Source organism: Triticum dicoccoides, chromosome 7B (assembly GCF_002162155.2).
Source record: "Triticum dicoccoides isolate Atlit2015 ecotype Zavitan chromosome 7B, WEW_v2.0, whole genome shotgun sequence".
In the NCBI taxonomy this organism is placed as follows: Eukaryota; Viridiplantae; Streptophyta; class Magnoliopsida; order Poales; family Poaceae; genus Triticum; species Triticum dicoccoides.
Window position 1 is genome coordinate 447609294 of NC_041393.1, and position 8069 is coordinate 447617362.

The following is an 8069-nucleotide window of genomic DNA, read 5'->3' on the forward strand; positions in this document are numbered from 1 at the left end:
AGAGGTAGAACGACTCGTATATGTGTTGAGAAGGAGAGACCCAACTATGTCATGAGGGAGATCGGTCGACATCCATACATAACTGAAGGACGGGAAATATGATGGGGCAAAGAGAGAGAGGAGAGAGAGAGAGGGAGGGAGAGGGAGGGAGAGGGGTAGAGTGCTGGATGGGTGATGGAGTTGCTTCTCGGAGATGTTGGGAGAGGCCTACTAGACAAATTGAGGGTGGAACTGCAATGCTATCAATAAGAGGGGGGATGTGTTTCTGTGTGTGCCTGTGCATGATAGATCTGTCGGGACGCATCCATGGATGATGAAGGGGAACCATGTGTTTGGTAAGCAAACCTAACTAGATCGGTAGATCAATTGTTATTTGTTGGAGGATGGGAGAGACACAACCAATGAGGTAGATTGATCGATGTGTGGGTAAAAACGAGTTATAAGGACCTAGCTGGCTATATGTATAGCGAGAGATCGGTCGGTGTACATCCATTTGTTAGATGCAAATAAGGCCCAGCGAGACGGATAGACAGAGAGAATGGATCTAGGAGGTGGTGCGAGAGTCCCAACTACTAGCTGGATAGGGGGAGGAGTGTGCAGTTGTGAGATCGATTAAAAGAGGGGTGAGAGTTTACACGTGTGTCTGACCATATGAGAGACACGAGGCAAGGACACATAAAGGAGGAGATTGAAGCTGTGTGTGTATGCTGTAGGCAGGCATCGCTGGAGAGGTTTATCGATTGGTGTGTGTCGGAAAGGAGTTGTGGTGACTCTGGGAGAACGACCTAAAGGAAAAAATGAATGTGTCCGGTGGATAGAATGCCGAGGGATAGGGAGGGAGAGGAGGGCGTGTGCATGCACGAGAGAAAGTTAGTGGTAGCTACAAAGGTTAGAGGACTGTGTGGGTGTAAGAGACTAACAAAGATCATAATTTGATATGAAAGCGGATTCATATATTTGAATAGGAGATCATAGTGTTTTAAACATTGCATGCATGAATATAGCGGTGATACACGTGCTGTGCACATGTTATACCATAATGTGATAATGCATGGCGTTTGCAACTCACAGCTAAATGCCGAACAATCTAAACCATACTATACATCAAACAATCTCACATCTTATTTGAATATTTGATAATGTGCGGCGTTTGCAGCTTACAACTAAATATCGAGCAATCTAAACAATACTATATATCGAACATTCTCACATTTTATTTGAATTTGTGGTAATGTGTGGTGTTTGCAACTCACATCTAAATACTTGTAGGCGTAGGGGGCGGGGCACCATACATAATGTGATAAACACATTATACATATGAGACATGGTTTAGATTATGAAGATCTAGCTAGAGCTAGAAACTTAATGTGATTTGAAATCAAAATAAAGTGGATTCAAAAAATCTAGTTCGAGTTCATATAGTACACATAGTTCATATGTAACTCGATACTGATCATGTGGTGTGCTGTGAAGATAATACACAAACGATGGTTTAACTTGACAATAATGATGATTGTAGATCTTATTAAAATAGAGAAACAAATTCAAATGCTTTGACTTCACAACAATCATTACTGTAGATCTTATTCAAATTTAGTTCATATTGAAGCGGTAGTATATACGTTTGGAATGCACTAAAATGTTCATTTGAGTAGTAGGTTGCATGCATTATACACGTAGCGAAATATTTTAATTGAACATAACATGAATTCAAAGTTTTGAATGACATTTGTAGTGCGCATTGATTTGGTACAGTACACGTTAGGCTTGTCCGGAAATTTCAACCCGCGCCTTGTTAGCCCGAAATATTTAAGATATATCTTTGTCTCGTTGTGCTCTGACAACTCCCTCCATCTCAACCCGCGCCTTGATATTTCGAAATTACAACGCGCGCGAAAACTCCCACCTCCTGTGAAATCCCGACATGCAAAATGCCCGTGGTACCCCTGAACCGAAAGAACCGCCTCAAATCGGTGGGGGGTACTTTCGTAACTTACCCCACATTTTGAAGAAGCGCGTCTCTAAGCCATGGTTCCCCACTGCCATCCCATCCGCCCACCCATTCGTACACCGAGGCCGCGAAAACCCGCGACGAAACCCCACACCCTACTCCGTCCGCCACCCAGCCGGAGCTTCTTCCCAACGACATCGTCCACAGCAACACCTCGACGTCCCTCATCCACCGTACTGGATGAGGATCCGTCGTCGATCTCATCGTCCCGCCGGTTCAGCCACCCCGTGCTCCACCTCCAAGGAGCTGCCCTGACGTTCCCCTCGTCTTTTGCGCCACCTCCATTCCCACACCGCCGTCTTCACCTGCACCACCGGAAGAGCATCATCATCACCGTTTCCTCGGATGAAGCTGCGGCCTAATCGGCACCACCAAAGAGGTCGTACACTAATCGCCGCATTTTCTTCTTGATTCGATCTCACGGTGCTGCCGGCGCTCGGTCCCAAGCCGACACGGCGCGGCTCCATCCACGGCGGCGTCGCCGTCCACTTCCTCCACGGCGTTGCTCCCTCAGCGGTGACGTCCACATCAGTAGGAGCTGTTGCTGCTTTAGCTCTTGCTCGCGCTGCTGGTCTGCTCTTGCTCTCGGTCCCCTGCCTGGTCTGCTCTTGCTATTGCTCTTGCTCACGCTGCTGCTCTTGCTCTTGCTCTTGCTTGCGATGCTGCTTCGATTTGGCTACACTTCAGTCGACTGAATCGACTTTTGGGTCACTCGATTTCCAGGGGGTGGGCTCGCCGGGGTGAAGGAAGAACCAGCCACAGCGGGGAGGGGGGCTCGCCGGAGAGGTACCCCACTATCTATCTTAGGGTTCAGGATGGGGGCGGTGGTCGCCGGAGGTGGTGGGGCGTTGGCGGGGTGGTGGCGTGGGGATCGCCGGAGAAAAAGCTCGGCACGGGGGGGCCTAGAGGGATGGCCAGGGCGGCGGCGGATCGGTGGTGGAGAGTGTTTTCGGGGCGGGCGGGGCGGCGCACCGCCGGCCGCGGGCAGCGGGGGGCTACTGTTTGGCCGGTGGTGGCTGGCGGCTCAGGGGGGTGGATGTTGAAGATGAACCGCAGGCCCTTAATTTCGTATCCAACGGCTGCAAAATTGACTGACCTGTAGCCTCACCTTGCTAGTGCGTTCAGTTTCGGCAGCAAAATTCAGTTTCGACAGCAAAATTCAGTTTCGACAGTTAGGTTCAGTTTAGACAGTTAAGTTCAGTTTCGACAGTTAAGTTCAGAGATGAGCGGCTGATGTATTTTACATCTAGCACTTTGTGGTTATGTATTTTACGTCATGTATTGGAGATGCTATTAGAATTCCACTCAGGTTAACATTGTTTGTTGTCTCTCTTGTCCTGCTTCAGCCTCGGCGTCATACAACTCACCGGAGCTGCTCCAACGACGAAACCCTCCATCACAGCGGAGCAGTACCTCGGGCTCCATCTCCAGACGCCTAAGATCTTCTTCCCTCCTCCGACAGCAAAGTCAGCCGGAGCATCCTCACCGGCCAACCCAATCACGCTGAGATCGACATGGCTTCGCCAAAGAGGTTGTACACTTGTTGCATCTCTTTTTTACTCTACATGTTATATATATTGTCCACTAAGCACACGGATTTGTTCCTTTAGTGTCTCCTCGAAAGAAAAAACGTAGGAATTTTAATTTTCACTTGTCCTCCTTTTCAAATTCCTATTCATGAAGCACAAGACTAAGAGATAGTAGCATAATAGCATTACAACCGTACATTTTCTTGTGGTTTGACTTAATCTCACCATGCTTCTTTGCATCATGTGATCTTCCAATTGTTGTGAATCAAACACCCAGATTGGCAGAAATCCTGTGTTTTTAAATTCTCTGTTTTGCACGTGCATTCCTATCCTATTCCTGTCTATTTCCTATCCCTGCATTGTTGGAATCCTCAAATTCAAACGAGCCCTTACAGAATTACTTCTCTTACAAATAGTTGTCAAAGAAAACCTTGCGTGGTTTGTCCCGGTCCTGCTGCGCTGTCGTCCACCCCAGCTCAGCTGCTCCAACGACAGAAGGGTCCAACAGAGCAAGGATCCGGCCTCTAGGCTGTCTTTCCCCGCCTCAGATCTTCTTCCCCGCTGCTGGCAGCCATGAAAACTGCATTACCATCATCAACCGAGCAGATGACCTCGAGGACTACATGGGTCCACAAGAGAGGTCGCACTCTTTCGTGTCTGCTTACGTTATGCATCGCTTGATATTACATCCTACTTTATCGTCCTGTTCACCAATTAGACTCTGAGTCAGCTCCAAACTAATGGTCAAACTTGAGTTTTTAAATGGTTGTGGGGTACATATCGGGGCCGCTATCAATAGTATCTATCTACTATCTGGTTAATCTCCGGTGTCTACTATGAGTTTCATGTTGGGTGGGAAACAAACAGTAAAGAAGCCATTATCTGTATTTATTAACTGAAGCCATTATCTGCCTGCTATTATTGGTTTTGGGTCTATCCACAGGTTGGTACCATCACTCTGGATTTCTGCATGCACTCCTTACATAATCTCACTATGTTTTATTCCTATGCATGACAGTTATTGTAAACAATGGAACTGAACATGTAGAGCAAAAGAGACGAGCCTTGCGTGGCAATATAATTTCATGCAGACGTCGCTCCATGGTAGGCGCAAAGGTAGCCCCCCTCCACGCATTTCGGATTGTAATCGAGAGGAAGATATCTGTTCTGAGGGGGATTCAGATGGATTAGATAACTCCTATTTACCCCCTGAGGTCTTCGCTCTAACTTGGCATGCTGATGTTGGTTATATTATGCATATGGTGTCTTGCATTGCTTACTTTATACATCAAATATGTCATCTGCTTAGTTTAGACATCCTTTGTGCGAATGCCATCTGTTTAGTTTATTCATCGTTTATGTGAATTATGCAACGCCACATTGTTTAGCCAGGCATCATATATGTGAATTTTGCAATGCCATCCTGCTTAGCCAGTCATCTTATATGTAAATTATATCAAGCAATCTTTTTTTTTCCGTTACATATTACATTCGTCAACAATGTTAGTACATTCAACTGCTCTTCGTGTGCATCAGCCATTTGACACGGTGATGGCAAATTTTGGAGTGAAAACAAGGTCTTCTGAGCAGACTATGCTATCTGACGAAGCGCATATCTCGCTGGTTACGGATAGCTCCTCAGAGGAGGATTCAGAGACAGATGACCAGTCCTATTCCCTCCCCCGAGGTGTATGCTCTAACTTGGCAGGGTTATGTTGCTCATATCGTGCATATGGTGTCTTGAATTGCTATGCCATTTGATTAGTTTAGACATGCTTTGTGTGAATGCCACCTGTTCAATGTCTAATTACCATATATGTGAATTATGCATTGCCATCTTGTTGCAAGACATTATATATGTGAATTATACAATGCTATCTTGTTGCAAAGGCATTATATATGTGAATTATGCAATGTCATGCTGTTTAGCCAATCATCATGTATGTGAATTATATCATGCTATCATTTTTTGTATTACGTGTTCCATTTGTCGACAACGTTTGTATATTCAACTACTCTTCCTGTGCATCAGCCATTTGAAGCGGTGATGGAAGTATCTGGAGTGAAAACAAGGTATTCGGAGCAGACAATGCTACCTGCTGAAGCAGACATCTTGCTGGCTACAGAGAGCTCCTCAGAGGAGGATTCAGAGACTGATGACCAGTCCTATTTCCCCCCTGAGGTCTATGCTCAAACTTGGCAGGGTTATATTACCCATGTCATGCATGTTGTCTTGCATTGCTTAGTTTTTACATCATATATAGATTGCCATCTACTTACTTGCTTACTATATAAATCATATATTTGAATTATATCATGCCATCATGTTTACATAGTACATACACATCATCTATCTAAATTATGGCATGGCAACCCATTTAATAAAGACATCATATAGTTATATCATCTCATCCTGTTTAGTGTTTACAGTCATCATATTTAGAATTATGGCATTCTATCCATGAATGTATGTGAATTATGGCATGCCAACCTATTTAATAAACACATTATATAGTTATGTCATGTCATCCTGTTTACATAGTCTCATATTTTGAACTATGTCTTCCCATCTTTTTTAGTTAGCCATCATAATGTGAAATTGTGTCATGCTATCCTGTTTAGTTAGCCATCATATATGTGAAATTGTGTCATGCTATCCTGTTTGGTTAGACAACATAAATATGAATTATTTCATGCCCTCTTTTATTCCCCACTATCCATTGCACCTGTCTATCATACAATGTCTATACTTTCAATTACTTTTCTTGTTTATCAGCCATTTGAATTGGAGAGCGTGATGGAAGTATCTAAGGGAGTAACAACACGGTCTTCAGAAAAGATAGTGCTACCAGTTGATGCAGATAGAACCACGATTGTACTTGCCCAAGGACCAGATCCACCACACATAACCCAGACTCTCGCAGATTGTACCCCTACCCAGTTGGACAGAGAACCAGCTACACCCCTTTTAACCCCAACCCCGGCAGATAGTAACCCAGTTCCAGTTGACACAGCACCGTCTCCACCACAGAGCACCCAAACACGAGTGGTTAGTAACGGAACTGCAGTGCCCAAAGCACGAGGACCACCACTCCGAATCCCAAGTCAACGCTTAAAGGAGAAGAAGATTTGTTCTCAGGTCAAGTTCTGTAGCTATGGTTCATACTCCTTTGCTCTTGCATTACTGTATTTACTCATACCAACTATTTTCAAATTTGAAGGATGGAATTGAAACTCCAATGGCGCAACAGGTATGTTTTAAACCTGTTTCTTTAACTGGTTTGCTGTTGTAACCTGCTCTATGTTGATTTCAGTTTCAATTGAATAAACAGTTATGTTCTCATGTCATGCACATTACAAGTGTTGTTATTGCTCTATAGTTACCCACACTTATATTCTGTCTATTCTGCTTTGTCTTGAACAAATATTATTTGAACTGTGTCTCTATCTTGATTTGGCAACAAAAACTAGAATGATATAGACCATAAAGTGACCATGGCACATAGATGTATGTTTGTTTCATGTTGTTATCCTGTCCACTTTACTACTGAACTCATTTACCAAAATGAGTTTCATATACAACATGGTAAACATGTGATGTGTCTGCTTGTTTCTCTTTTAGAATGCGGACAAAATATTGGAGAACAGTACCGCGTTATCCAATGGTAAAGGAAGTAATGCAGATAAGGTTCAAGATAGTGAGACATCCCTGTTGGTCTCCAAGAAAGCTGATAAAAACTATCTTGACGACAGTGAGGGAACCCAAAAGTCCTGTCTTGATGTAGTGTTCGAGTTACTGGCCACTACTGCTGGCACAAGCTCTTCGAACTCGCTGCCTGAATCAGTTCGTCTTCTTGAGTCTCAACTTCAAGTTGAAAGACATCGATCAGATGTGCTGTGACAGGAAGCTGAAGGACTGAGGAAGTCCCTGCAGAATTCAGATGCATATTTTCTGGTGCAACAACAAGCGCTGGAGGATTTAAGCGCCAAACAAGAGAAAGTTAATAAGCTTGCTAAGCATCTTGCCAGCATTATGGGTACCCAGGATATTGTTTCTCGAGATCTTCTGAAGTGGTTTCAGTTCTGGATTTGTTTTGCTGTGGTGTTTATTTGCGCTGGTCGCCAACTTTGACAACCAGTGTATATGATATGCTGCTTTGTTCCCTATATTTGCACTGGTGGCGAACTTTGATGCCCAGTGGATGTAATATGTGTAACAGCCATGATAGGCTAGCATAAGTTGCTTGCTTATTTATTTCCTTGTTGTCTTGTTTATTTGTTTGCTTGTAGTCAGTGCAGTTCTTTTTAAAACTAGGCCACAATAACCATGTGCTAATATTTACTGTAGTGATACTGGGCCTCCTACGGGCCATAGAAACAGTGGGCCTTCTACGGGCCGTAGAAACAGTAGGCCTTCTACGGGCCGTAGAAACAATGGGCTTTCTATGGGCCGTAGAAACAATGGGCCTTCTACGGGCCATAGAAACAATGGGCCTTCTACAGGCCGTAGAAACAATGGGCCTTCTACG